The sequence below is a fragment of the Cornus florida genome, unplaced genomic scaffold (genome assembly GCF_030987335.1).
Source record: "Cornus florida cultivar Cherokee Brave unplaced genomic scaffold, ASM3098733v1 CherokeeBrave_3.0.0_Hap2_Chr08, whole genome shotgun sequence".
Classification (NCBI taxonomy): domain Eukaryota; kingdom Viridiplantae; phylum Streptophyta; class Magnoliopsida; order Cornales; family Cornaceae; genus Cornus; species Cornus florida.
Genome location: NW_026775578.1, coordinates 8,931,434 through 8,944,515, shown reverse-complemented (window position 1 = coordinate 8,944,515; position 13,082 = coordinate 8,931,434). Strand labels below are relative to the sequence as shown.

Below are 13,082 nucleotides of genomic sequence, written 5' to 3'. Positions count from 1 at the left end.
CGGTGGAGATCGATTCTCTAGAATCTTTTCCCACCTTCTTCACACTTCCATACTTATCTACAACATTCTAGAACTCTCCATACTACTCCACACAATTCTGGAGAATTCTAGAATATACTACACATATCTAGAATCTTCCACACAACTCTAGACAACTCCAAAAGACTCTAGAAACTCCACATGTCATGCAGTTGCCATGCAGCGTCCTACTCAGCGCCTGCGTGTCGCCTGCTTGGCGTAACCTCCATTGAAGGGGCGTGACATTCTCCCCCACCCATTTCCATGACAACCTCGTAACGATTTCTTCAGCTGACCCAGCCTCTCGCAGGTTATCAGCACTTGCGCATATGTCCTTGGCCCAAACGTACGCGCCCCCTTCGGGAGATGTGAGGTCCTCACGAGCTCCATCATGTTGACTGCCACCTCTGAACTCTTCTTCCTGCCCATGAGCGGCACTATGCATGCGGCCTTGCCTTTTTCACCTCCAAGTATCATCAACGCACCAAGGCATGGTAGTGGCGCGGTGTTGTTCCTGTCCATAAATTCCAGCCCCAGCACCATGTCGTGGTCGTCCATCTCCGTAACCTGGAAGTCAGCCTTGCCATTCCACCCTTGCATGCATAGCTCCACCTCCTTGCACACTCTGCTCACGCGTGCCTCCTCAGAGTTGACGGCTTTGATCCAACCCTCCGTCTTGCGCATCTCCAAGCCAAGTCGTTGCGCCTCCTTTGGGGTAATGAAGTTGTGTGTGGCACCCGTGTCCACCAACGCTTACACTACTTTGCCACCAATCTGCGCATCCACATAACGCACCAAGGCTACCTTCTTCGCCTTGCCCTTCTTCTTGGTGTCATGCGTTATGCTACTTAGCATCTGTATAGCCCCCATGCACCTGTCTTCGTCATTGCCCACATCGTCCACCTTGCCCTTGCCCTTATCCTTCACAAGGGCGTTCATGGTCTTCTTTTTGGGGCAGTGTTGTAATACGTGCGGCCCTTCGCACAAGTAGCACTTCGGCTCCCACTTGCCCTTATCGCAGCGCTCCCCTTTGCCACTAGCCTTAGACCTCTCTCCATGGTCTTTGCCCTTATCATCGCGTGGGCGTTTCTCTTCATCGCTGTGTTCATCATCACTGGACTTGGGCGAGCCCCCTTTTTTGAAGCGCCGGTCTCACCCACTTTTGCCATGGTCCCTCCTGGGAGACGTGGCCCTTTTGTCATCGCGCCTAAAGTCTTCAAGGCACTCTACTATAGCCATTGCGAATACCAAGTCTCTAGGCTCCCTCCTTCTCAGTTCTGTGGCTATCTAAGACTGCAACCCATCAATGAACAAACACACGCGTTGCCGCTCCGGCATCTCTGGGATCTCTAGCATCAAGTTGGAGTACTCCTTCACATACTCCCTTATGCTACCCTTCTGCTTCAGGCGTCTTAGGTTGATTATGGCGAGGTCCTCGACGCACTCAGGGTAGAACTGTCTCTTGAGCTGCCTCTTGAACTCTTCCCATGTGTCAACCGTTCTTGCGCCTCTACCGGTGAAGCGCTGCCTCCACCATAGAGCAACAGTGTCCATGAGGTACATAGTGCCTATCTGCACCTTCTCCTCATCATCCTCGATCTCCATGCACTCGAAGTACCGCTCCATGTGCCAGAAGAAGTTGTCAATCTGGCGTGCATTCCTTACCCCATCGTACTCCTTGCGCTTCGGCGCCTTCTTCTTCCTTGGCTTCACCACGACCTCGCGCGCCTGGGAGAACTTCTTCTTGCACTCGGCAATCTCCACGCACAAGTCGTCTACCCAATCATGTAAGTCCTTTTTCTTTCTCTTATGCCTTGTTGGCGATGCCATCAATCAGCTCATAGAGTTCTACCATCCTTCTCTCGAGCCTGTTAAACTTGGTCTCCGTATAGACCAAGTGTATGACAAGCTTCTCCTCCAAGCTCTGCTCCAAGACGTGGACTTGGTGGTCTCCTCCGCTAGCCATGTCTACTCTAACAAAGCTCCCTTGACGAACCTGCTCTGATACCAACTGTCACGAGCTTAAAGTTTCAGCACCACTCTAGCTGCTTTCGTGCAGCACCAAGACGTTGCTTCCACTCTCGCAAGTACTTGGTCAGCCTAACTCCCGTGCATACCTTAGCCAACACACTCCCCTCGTGCGCTTACTAGTGTTGTAGTGGCCCTCGCCCTCTCCTTACTTGGCTTGCACACTCACACACACTAAAGCACTTAAGTTGGCAAGGAAAGAACACTTCTATTACTTCAAAGAATGCTTTGTACAAGGCTAGCACTCAAGCTCTCTACAAGGCTCTCAAGACTCACTCTAGGACTTGTTGGCTACAAAATGAAGTCCTACTCCTATTTATAGGCATCCCTATTCCTAATGGCTGGCTAGGATGCATTTTAACCAACGATGGAGATCAATTCTCTAGAATCTTCTCCCACCTTCTTCACATTTCCATTGTGATAACTCGAAATTTTTTAGGATTTTATTTTAATTTATTTTATGATTTGATTTTACTCACTTAATGATTTTAATGGGTGGTTTGGTTTTGTTATTTATATATATATAGATAAAGGGGAGCTGTCGAATGGAAAGGTGATTTTGGTTTGGTGATATAAGGATGACTTTAGCTTTTTTGCTTTTGACCAAGTCATATATATATTTATATTGTGTATTATGATGGAAATGAGAAGCTTCTGGAAGAACTGGTGAAAAGAAGACAAGGAAAGATGGAAAAGGTGTAATGATTATGTAGTCCCACTTGAGAAAGAGCTTTGTTTTTTTTTTTTTTTTTTGTTGCCTCTTTTTATATTATTCAGATATATATAATTTGTATTTGAAGGGATAAGGAGGCAAGTGGACGGCTGAGAAGAAAGGAGGTGAAGGGCAATTGTAATTATGTAGTCGCGGGGCCCACTGATTGCTCTTTGATTTCCTTTCCTTCACGTGGGTTCTGATGGAGTGAAGAATTTGTATTAAAAAGTAATTATAAGATTTGGCAGACTACTTTTTGACTTGGGCAATTTTCTTTTAGCTTTGAATTGTGCACGTAGTTCTGTTAGCTGGTTTGAGGTCGGTGGATTGCTTATATATTGGGTGTTTATGATTTGGTTTGTATGCAAAAGCAGAAAGAAAAATTGGAGGGAAAAACAGAGAGTGAGTTTAAGGAAAAACAGAGAGGGCCGAGAGTTGCAGAGGGAGGCTGGAAACTTGGTGGCTTGATGATCCAGTGCAGGAATTCTTTTTCAGTGTAGGGTTCTCTATACCTTGAATGACATGGGGAGGTTTTGATTAAATATTTTATGAAATGTTTTGATTAAATGCATATTTATTTTGTTTATACTCACTTGTATATGTTTATGTTGTGAAACTGTTTTATTAAACCTCCATGAGATTCTTGTTATGGTTTTTCCTATTGGGACTTTTGTCTCACCACCCTTCAGTTTCAGGTACCAAGGACGAACGGGGATTGCTAGATTCGGACTTAGGTTGAAGAGTTGGCGTTGCAGGAATTTATTTTTTTTATTTGGAGATTTTTTTGTGTATTTGAGGAAATTAACTTTGTGTAAAAGAGGGAGTAATTTTTATGATCCTGGGTGTATTTTGATGTATTTGTATATGAATAAATGGAGGATTTTATTGGAACTATCGGGGCGTGACAAAATGGTATCAGAGCTTGTACCCAACCGGAAGTGTGAGTGTAGTGATGATGTAGACGGGTGTGAGTGGGCGAGTGTGTAGCACTGGTGAGCTACCACTCGTAGCCGGGTGTGTGTGGGCGGATGGCGTTCACCGGCAGCTACTGAGATGGTTGGTTAGTGTGGTTGGGCAGGTAGCCCAGATTTGTTAGTGTTTGTTTTTTCTAGTGGGCGGGTGACGCATCGACTAGCTACCACAACGATTACGGAGTGTGTGGGCGGGTGACTAGCACTGTCAGCTACCACAACGTCCTACATATCACTGTATTTCACATCGCCTGGGGTAAGGATTTGTGGATTTGGTTTTGTGATTATTGGTGTTTTCGGGCTTACGTAGACTGTTGAATTTGAATTTTGAGGACGAAATTCTTTTTAAGTGGTGGAGATTGTGATAACTCGAAATTTTTTAGGATTTTATTTTAATTTATTTTATGATTTGATTTTACTCACTTAATGATTTTAATGGGTGGTTTGGTTTTGTTATTTATATATATATATAGATAAAGGGGAGCTGCCGAATGGAAAGGTGATTTTGGTTTGGTGATATAAGGATGACTTTAGCCTTTTTGCTTTTGACTAAGTCATATGTATATTTATATTGTGTATTATGATGGAAATGAGAAGCTTCTGGAAGAACTGGTGAAAAGAAGACAAGGAAAGATGGAAAAGTTGTAATGATTATGTGGTCCCACTTGAGAAAGAGTTTTGTTTTTTTTTTTTTTGTTGCATCTTTTTATATTATTCACATATATATAATTTGTATTTGAAGGGATAAGGAGGTAAGTGGACGGCTGAGAAGAAAGGAGGTGAAGAGCAATTGTAATTATGTAGTCGCGGGGCCCACTGATTGCTATCTGATTTCCTTTCCTTCACGTGGGTTCTGATGGAGTGAAGAATTTGTATTAAAAAGTAATTATAAGATTTGGCAGACTACTTTTTGACTCGGGCAATTTTCTTTTAGCTTTGAATCGTGCACGTGGTTCTGTTAGCTGGTTTGAGGTCGGTGGATTGCTTATATATTGGGTGTTTATGATTTGGTTTGTATGCAAAAGAAGAAAGAAAAATTGGAGGGAAAAACAGAGAGTAAGTTTAAGGAAAAACAGAGAGGGCCGAGAGTTACAGAGGGAGGTCGGAAACTTGGTGGCTTGATGATCCAGTGCAGGAATTCTTTCTCAGTGTAGGGTTCTCTATACCTTGAATGACATGGGGAGGTTTTGATTAAATGTTTTATGAAATGTTTTGATTAAATGCATATTTATTTTGTTTATACTCACTTGTATATGTTTATGTTGTGAAACTGTTTTATTAAACCTCCATGAGATTCTTGTTATGGTTTTTCCTACTGGGACTGTTGTCTCACCACCCTCCAGTTTCAGGTACCAAGGACGAACAAAGATTGCTAGATTCGGGCTTAGGTTGAAGAGTTGGCGTTACAGGAATTTATTTTTTTTATTTGGAGATTTTTTTGTGTATTTGAGGAAATTAACTTTGTATAAAAGAGGGGGTAATTTTTATGATTCTGGGTGCATTTTGATGTATTTGTATATGAATAAATGGAGGATTTTATTGGAACTATCGGGGCGTGACATCCATACTTATCTACTAGTATCTATAACATTCTAGAACTCTCCATACTACTCCACACAATTCTGGAGAACTCTAGAATATACTACACATATCTAGAATCTTCCACACAACTCTAGACAACTCCGAAAGACTCTAGAAATTCCACTTGCCATGCAACGTCCTACTCAGCGCTCCGTGTCACCTGCATGGCGTAACCTCCATAGACGGGGCGTGACAATAGAATAAAATGTCAAAGCCTATGTTGTTTTGTAGATAAGAGTGATTTATTATTATTATTTTATTATTTTAGGTCCGAACAAAGAATCACTAATAAATTAAAAAAAAGCACTAGATATAAAACTTTCCAAAACAAAACTAAGATTAATAAAAATCTAAAGCAGTGAAGGGTGTTAGTGAAAATGGAAGTGCCAGAACCCACAAAATCCAATTATTTTTCTGTACTTGGATTAAACACACTTACATAACGGTCTTATGTTTAAAAGTTCCATTAAATCTCTCAAAATTTTGGAAATTTTATGATTGACATGTGACGAACCACCACCACTCTTTCTCTACTCATATTTTCCACTCCTACACCTTTCCATTTCTCATCTCCTCACTCAACTCAATGCACAGAAACACCTCCTACGGAAATTGGGATGAGCAAGATAAAAATGTCAACCTTGTTTACCTCGTAGTAGTCTCGAATCGAATTGATACAGTAACTAAACCACTGATTAATTCTTATTTATATCAACAAAATAACAGATAAATATCAAAACATAGGTGATGACACTTTCTAATCATTACGTTACTCCTGCCAATTATGCTTGATGGGCACAAGGTAAAGAGGTAACTTCTTAAAGACGTACAGTTAAAGTTACTTCCTCTCCCAAGCTACTGTAATATCTTCAATCTTCATCCCAATTGGCTGCAGTAGAGAAGATTGACAAGCACAACAAACTCTACTGCTTACTTAGACCACTGTGGTACAGTACATATTATACTCTTTTGTTATGCCATATAAAAAATCTCATCTTCAAATAGTCGTGTTTTTTTGTACACAAACATAGGTCATTGCTTTCTTAGACATCATTGAAAGCACCACAAAAGATATACCCACACTAACGTGAAAAATTACTTTTTACAAGTTTGATTTGAATTACAAATGTCGTGTTATTCAAATGAATGGGTTGTGTTTGAACTTTGCACCTTACCTCTCCCTTCTAACACAATTCATTACTAACTCCTAACATTCTTGCCTTTAAAAAAAAAAAAAAATTTGAGTTGAATTGTTCCTATGAATATCATGATTAAGCCTTCTATGATTTAGTAAAAAATTTGAACCGTCAATCTTAATAAACTTAAATTTTCTTGCTGCACTTGAAGCGAGTGTAGACTTGGAAAGAAAAAGATGTGTAATAAAAAACAAAATTTCTATTCCAGTACCTAGTCAAAACCCAGAATTTTTTAATAAATTCCTCAATTTATTCAACTCAAAATACACCATGATCACAAAAAAAATGCCCTTTTTTTATATAAAGTCAATTTCTTCAAATGTACAAAAAATTCTCCAAATAAAATAAAATAAAATCCTGCAACGCCTACTCTTCAGCTTAAACCCGAATCTAACAATTCCCGTTCATCTTCGATACCTGAAACTGGAGGGTGGTGAGACAAAAGTCCCAGTAGGAAAAACCATAACAAGAATTTCATGAAAGTTTAATAAAACAGCTTTACAAAATAAACATATACAGGCAAATGCACCGACTCCATCAGTATTTTCTTCCGTGAATCATCAAAAACCTCTCGCTCCGACCTCCTCTACAACTCTCGGTTCCTCTATCTTTTCTCAAACTCTCTATCTAACTTCACTCTATTTTTCTCTCTCAAACTTCTCTAATTTGTGTGTCTCGTCTTTCTTACTTAGCAATGCACACAACAAACTCAATTTATAGGCAAATGCACCGACTCACCCACGTCAACCCCATTACTTTCTTTTCTTATCATTCTATATACATCACCCAACAACTACAACATCAGCCCATTCCAGCCCACGTGAAGGAAATCGAAACACAAAGAAATTTGGTCCAACAAATGACTCAGTGGGCCCTGCCATTATCATATTTTCCTTATCTTTACTTTACATACTATACATCACTTAATAACAAGACTCCATCAGTACCTCAGCCACCTGCATGCCCGAGCAAAAAGAATCCTTGGCCACAATTTCTTCTTTACGGCAGACCACTCCTTGCTACACTATATATATATATATATATATATAATACATACATATATAAACATGGGACAAATATCAAAACTCACCAACTTTTCTTTCTTTTCAATTTTCGACTCTGTGCCTTGCTGCCAACCTTTCATTCCATCAAATGATATATATATATATATATATATATATATATATATAACATAAATGATAACTACACATCCCCTAACACAAATTAAAATAATAATAATAATAATAATAAATTAAAATTTAAAAAAAATCGGGTTATCACAATAAGTCATGGATTTTGGAATTGTCTCCATCTCTCACTCAATGCTATGAGATAGATGTAAGTTTGGTATCATCAGTTTCCTCTGAACCACTACTTCAAGTAGACTGTTTTAGTCCATTACTTTGTTTTTTCGGTTTCTTTGTTTTGGCCCTTTTTTTTTTTTTTTTTTTTGACCTTTTGGGGGCATGTGGTTTCAAATTTCACTCTTATCACTAAAAAATTTGGGTCAGAGGGCGTAAATTTTATTTACCCGGAAAATAAAAATAAAAAAAGCTCAAACACACTACACACACACACACAAACCCGGAAGAGATGGTAGAAAAAAGTTTAAAAGTATAAAAAGAAACTAGTCCATTCTTATTTATATGCATCAGTCATAACACACACACTCCGATTGATAACTGCGATGAAACAGCGTAAACATTATCTTACTGGAAGTTATATTTGATGGGCACGAGGCAAAGAGGCAATTTTCTATAGACAGTAAAAGTGCCTTCCTCTTCCAAGCTAATATCTTCAATCTTCATCCCACTGGGCAGTTGCCAATCAAAGCGGTAGACAAGGTTTGCAAGCACAAACTCTACAGTTGTGGTTGCCATTACTAAGCCCGGGCAGATCCTTCTACCAGCTCCAAATGTCAAAAACTCGAAATGCTGACCTTTAAAATCAATGCAACTATTCTCAAACCTCTCTGGGATGAACTCTTCAGGCTCCTTCCAATTTTGGGGGTCTCTATGGATTGCCCACGCATTCACTTGGATCCTTGTTTTCGGGTAAACATCGTAGCCACCAATCTTGCACTGCACCATTGTTTCGTGCGGTAGTAGCAGCACAGCCGGAGGGTGTAGCCTCAGAGTCTCTTTCACCACCAATTTCAAGTAGTCAAGCTTTTCAATGTCGCTTTCTTCAACTATTCCCTTCTTCCCAACACAATTTCTGATTTCAGCTTGTAGTTTCTTCATCACTCGCGGGTTTCTGGATAGCTCTGTCATTGCCCACACAACGGTAATAGAACTGGTGTCTACTCCAGCAAGAAATACGTTCTGAAATATGGACAAACCAAATCAATAAGAGGCAAATTCTTTGACGCTATGTTCGGCTGCATAGAATTGGAATATGTGGAGAATATATATATATTTCTTACATACATATTACTATTTTAGCAATATTAGCTAGCTCCTTACCACAAGCACTGCCTTGATACTATCTTTAGTGAGACCTCCAGCCATGGTTTGATCCTTTAATAGTCGAATCAGGACATCAATGATATCTTCATGCTCAGGCTTTGGCCGGGCAGGATCAAGATGCTCGTCAAGCATCCTCTGGTAGAATTTATCGAAGTTGTGGAAACACTTCTCCCTCCTAGCATGAAATCCAGTCAAAACATCTACCATCCATCCAAAATATGGAAAGGAATCTGCTGCAGAGAAACTTGCCAACATGGTCATGGCTTCGTTTATGGCGTCTTCAAGCGAACCAAATTCGAATTGTTTCCCCTCATATGTCCTACCACAAACAATCCTACATACCATTGCATCCGCCAAAGAGAACATCTTTTTGGTGAGATTGACCGCATTTGGTGAAGCCTCGGAGACAAAGTTTATGAAACGAGCCATTTCTTGTTTCCTTACGAACTCGAAGGATCTCACCCTTTTGGAACTGAGAAGCTCTGTGACACAAAGCTTACGCATCTCTCTCCAGTAATCACTATAGGGAGAGAAGGCAACGTCTAAGAAATTGTAAGAAATTCTCCTTAAGCTTTCCGTGGGAGGCCTAGAGCAACATTCATGATCATGAGTTTTAAGACCTCTTTGGCCATTTCAGAGGAAGAGATGACAAGAGTTGGGACTTGGCCAAGTTTTAAGAGCATGATAGGGCCATATTTTTGGGACAATTTCCACAGAGATTGATGAGGGGATTTACCAAGTTGGTGAAGATTGCCTATGATGGGAAGTCTTGGAGGGCTTGGAGGAAGATTAGGTATTTGCTTCTCTGTGTTTTTTGGCTTAAGAATGAAAAGACACAGAATTGGAAGCAACAATAAAAATAGAGGTAGCCACTGCAAAAATAGTGGATGGAAAGCCATGAGTCCATAGACATGATTAGGGGTACTCTAGCCTCCACTATATATACACAGGTTCAAGATGCTTCTGGTTTATTATTATTATTATTATTATTATTATTTTACGAATGAGTGAGATTTAGTTTGGCTTAATCCTTTTTATATGTGGTAAAAGTATAGGAATTTGATTATATTTTTTTAATTTAATAGATTTAAATTGATACAATAATTAAACTTGTACTGTTCTTGTTTAATCTCCAATTGGTTTATAACCAGTTTAAATTTATTTCTTTATTTTTTCAAAAGAAAAAATAAAAATAAAAAAATAATAATAATCTTGACCCACTTTACTACATCTGCCCCTGTACTATTTACATTACAAATGATTCAATTTCAACCATTCATTATTATTTCTTTCTTATCTTATTTCTTTTCTGAAATACAAATTTAAAGTAATTATGTGTCAAATCTTGAATCACTTATTAAACCGATTACTTGTAATTTCAAGCTAATCAATCTATTATTACGTCATTGTTCATTATTGCTGTAGTGCTTGGTCGATAATTGTACTACATAACATATTTAAGACACTACCAAACAATATTATTTTTTCCGGCCATCCAAAGCATGAGTTTTAGACCTCTTAAGAGTCGAAAACAATAATCTGGATTGCACCCAGAGGCTTTATAGGGAGAGTACAGGGTTAAAGAACTCTTTAAATTAAATTAAATATTTTCTTATTTTATATATATATATATATATATAAAAGGCTTACTTAAGCTTGATTTGAATTGTTCCTATGAATATCATGATTAGGCTTCTATGATTAGTAGAAAATTGGCACTGTCAATCAGAACAAATTTAAACAAAAAATCTCTGGCTGCACTTGAATTGAAAGTTTTGTACATTGAAATGAGTAATAAGAACAAAATTTCTGTGCCGAATTGATCTTATTTTTGGAATGATATATCCTAGCCAAACTACTGATATCATCATATTATTCCGTGTACAAATTTTTTTGTTCCTCGGCAAATGTCATATTTAGAAAGTTACACGTAGAAACGGGAAACAAAAAAATCACAACTCACCACCATCTCTCAATTATTTCAAAGAGTATTGATACATATCATGAATAAATTTCATGATTTGGATCTTGAATTATATAGGTTAATTTTTTTCTCTCTTTATATAAACATTTATATATATGGTAACGAATTTAACAAAATTGAAATTCTCAAACTGATTGTTCAATAAAAAAAAAAAAATTTCTTCATAATATAGTTTAATTATTATTATTTTTTCATAATACAGCTTAATTATATATATATATATATATATATATATATTTTTTTTTTTTTTTTTTTTTTTTTTTTTTTTTTGTGATCAAATTTGAATTATAGGGAATGGAACTAAAGTTTTTCGATTAACATCACAAAAACAGATTAGCTTAAAAGTTTATTGCAGATAGGAGACTATGACTAATTTCATCCAAAAAATTTAATAGCATGATTATATTCGTGTAGTAATAAATAATCATTTACTCTTTGAAATCAATTCTTTCTAAGGAAAATTACAATGAGATAGAGTTAGGATTTTTAAATAACAAAATAATATATTTTATGAATTAAGTAAAATAATTACGAGAACTTTTGCTCAGGTATAAAATACCCTCCAAACTCTTTTATTTCAAAATACTAAATTATCAATAAATTAAAATAAAACAATTAAAGGAAAACATGAGTCATATTTGTAAACAACATATGTTAGTTAATTGAATATTCATCAATTGTGTATATATTAGTGTAACAGTTTGTGTTTATGCATAGAAAGAGAGATTATGTTTCAGAAACTGTAATTGCAGTTTATAGTTCACCAAATGTGTGTGTGTATGTATATATAAACATGAACTTATCTTGTTGAATAGGGATTAAGGACCAAAGATTGAAGAACCAGAGAACATCTGGGTATAATACATGTATATATTTATATATGTGTGTACAGATTTATATATATTGAAAATACACATATACTTCACCAAAATGAATTTATATATATGTGCTGGTATAGATATAAACATGTATATACATGTGTGTGAATTCAATTAGATTAGCTTAGGGAAGAGATTAGGGAAGATGGATTGAAAAACGTTGAACATTTCAGTGATCTCCTGTCCTGACACGTCCCTTGAATATACTCTCAATATAAATATAGGAGTAAGTGCAAAAAATACCCTTCAAGTATATTTTAAGTAGCATTTTTATCCCTGGTTAAAAAAGTGTGTAATAAACACTCTTAATTTTTTGAAATTGTACAAAATTACCTCTCTGTTAGAAATCTAACATAAATTATTGTTGTATTACCTATTTTGCCCTTTTAGTTTTTCTTATACGAACTGTGATGACCTTGTGAGCAGGTGTGCCGTGGGCGAGTGCGAGAGACACTATCAGGCTACCACACTGGTAAGTTACGGGTGCACAGTCCCACATTACCTGAGTAGAGGAAAGGTGAAATGCTTATATGTAAGTGTGTCATCTCCAATTGGTATGAGGCCTTTTGGGGTGAAGCCCAAGAGTAAAACCGTGCGGGCTTAGGCCCAAAGCGAACAATATCATACCATATGATTGAGTGAATCGTTACAAATAGTATAATAACCTTGTCTGGGTAGAGGAAAGGTGAAGGGCTCAGTAACTCTCTCATCTTTCTCTCCCTCCTCTTCCCAGATTATCTCGCAAAGCAAGAATCTTGGAAGGCGCGATTGATCTCACACAGTGCAATTAAAATAGTTTTACCTTCAGTCCTCCCCACTGCCCACTTAACCCATCTTCTACCTTCAGTCCTCCCCACTGCCCACTTCTCCAGACCATCACTTTCTCTCTCTAAACCCACCATCACAACCCAATTCAACCCTTCGAAGCCATACCCATTTCGCAAATCTTTGGTACAACCTCTCAAATCTTCGGTGTCCGCTTCGCTGTCAACATCGACGGCACTCCAGTCTTGTGCTTGAATGCCTCAAATAGTATAATACTCTATAGACAGGAGGTCTAGCCTCCATGTCCAGGTACTTACCTGCTACATGATTCAATTCGTTGAAAATTTCAGTTTTTGTTATGTTAATTGTTTAATAATCTAACAGGTTATATTTATATATGTCACTCTCTATATGTATGCTTATGCTTATGAAGATGAAAAGATGATATATTGCAATTGTGATTTGTATATCAGTTAGACCA

General features: G+C 37.7%; 1 pseudogene; it reads right to left on the bottom strand.

The window, feature by feature from the left end:
• Positions 1-8,121: 8,121 nt before the first annotated feature.
• Positions 8,122-9,914, bottom strand: LOC132269255 (cytochrome P450 71B10-like; annotated as a pseudogene).
• Positions 9,915-13,082: the final 3,168 nt, after the last annotated feature.